The sequence below is a fragment of the Alligator sinensis genome, unplaced genomic scaffold (assembly GCF_000455745.1).
Source record: "Alligator sinensis unplaced genomic scaffold, ASM45574v1 scaffold1771_1, whole genome shotgun sequence".
In the NCBI taxonomy this organism is placed as follows: Eukaryota; Metazoa; Chordata; order Crocodylia; family Alligatoridae; genus Alligator; species Alligator sinensis.
In genome coordinates, this window is record NW_005842905.1 from 157,819 (window position 1) to 159,654 (window position 1,836).

The following is a 1,836-nucleotide window of genomic DNA, read 5'->3' on the forward strand; positions in this document are numbered from 1 at the left end:
GACTGCCACTCCCAGAAGGCCCCGCGCCCATGCGCGGGGAAGGGAGGGTGGGGAGGCGGTCGCAAGGCATGCCGGGATCTGTAGTCCGCCAAGGCCGTCCGGAGCCCCTCCCCGCCTTCGGGTGCCAGAGGGTGTAGGTGCCTCGTGGGGGCGCTCGTTCACAGCCGTCCCAGCTCGGTCCCGGGGCTGCGGGAAGCGCGGGCCAGTTGGTTGCAGACACGCGATAGCACAGGATCTGCCCGTTTTGTATAAGGGGGGGAGGGGGGGTCTCTCACGGAGGGCACCTGCAAGGCACCTCTCCCCACAACTCCAGCGAAGCAAAGCACCCTTCTCTCAGGACAGACCCCACAGGGCATCATCAGCCCCGTGGATTGGCAATGCAGGCGTATGGAGAGCGCACAGAACCCTCAAGTGTGGCGGTGCACCCCCTACAAGAAAGCTGCCACCGTGCAGACAGCCGCCAGTCCCCCCACTCCCCCCCACCAACACCACTGGTGGCATCTGTGGGCAATCCCCGATAGCTGGTGGCATCTGTGGGTGGTTGTTGACCATCGCCACCCCATGATTTCCCTCCCCGCCTCCCCTGCAGCTCTGCTCCCTGCCCAGCTCCTCCCCCATGCAGGAGGGTTAGCCACGCCTGCCCACTTGGACATGCCACAAGAAGAAGGCCCTTGTATCCTTTTGGATGGACAGCTGCACTCTTGCCCCACACAGTTTATTAGCTTGATGGCAAGGAAGCCCTTAAACTGGGGTCAGAGTTGAGGTACAGCTCATGGAGACACTAAAATAAGGTCAGGTCTCCCAGCACTGTTGGAAGTTCTCATTGTGCCATCAGTTACGCTCACTCTCATTTGAACGCAAAGAAACGCTCACAGATCTTTTTTGTTTGTGGTAAAGAAAGCTGAGGTTAAGGTATGGGCCTACCAATGCTACCTGCCCATGTATTCCTTTGTCTTCCAAGATACTTCTGAGGGGGAAATCTCATCCTTCCCGCATAGCCACCCAATCACTGTGCCATGAAAGAGAGAGAGACAGCTATCACCTTTCTCCTGTACTCAACTGTTAACTGGCCCCAGCTGTGGCACAGCTGGGACTCTCCCTTTTACCCCAAAATTGCCAGTCCTTTCAAACTTATGATGAGCATCACAGCTCCCTCTCCTACAGTCACCAAGGTGGGCGTGTTCACACATTTCCAGGCTACTGCTCGGGCAACTGCTCGATCTCTCTAAATAGGTGTTTTGGTTTCTCAGGCCTTGTTTCTACCAACCAGCGTCTGAGGCAAAAACGGAAGTGAAATAAGAGATGCTAAACAGCACTTAAACATGCAAAAATCACTCTCTCAGAACTCGAGGGAAAGATTGATACTAGTCCCCAGAGATGCAGTGAAAACTAACAGCAGGTTTATTCAGCTCAGTAACAGCACTCAAGCACTACGAGGATTACCATCAACCTCTTGCCTAGTTGGTTACAATTTTAGTTAAATCTAACAACTGCTAGAAATCGGAGAAAATTCATCACTATTTTTCATCTTTGCCTACTTTGTGCATTTGACAGCTATTTGGATAGGACTTAGTTTCACTATCTTGTGCAAAAATCGGTTCATTCTCTGCATCTCACACATGCACAAGAACTGGTCTTGTCCTGTGAAGGCTGAGTCTGCCAGCTGGAAAATCATGGAGTACTGGGGAAGTCACAGGGAGACCTCACTATTTCTCAGATTCTTATACAAGGGTGGAACACTGTTTACTCCTTAGACTATGTTATGGATTATGGAGACCCTAACAAGCAACAGATGCCCAATTTCATATTTTCTATAGATAAATATAAGCTGGAAGC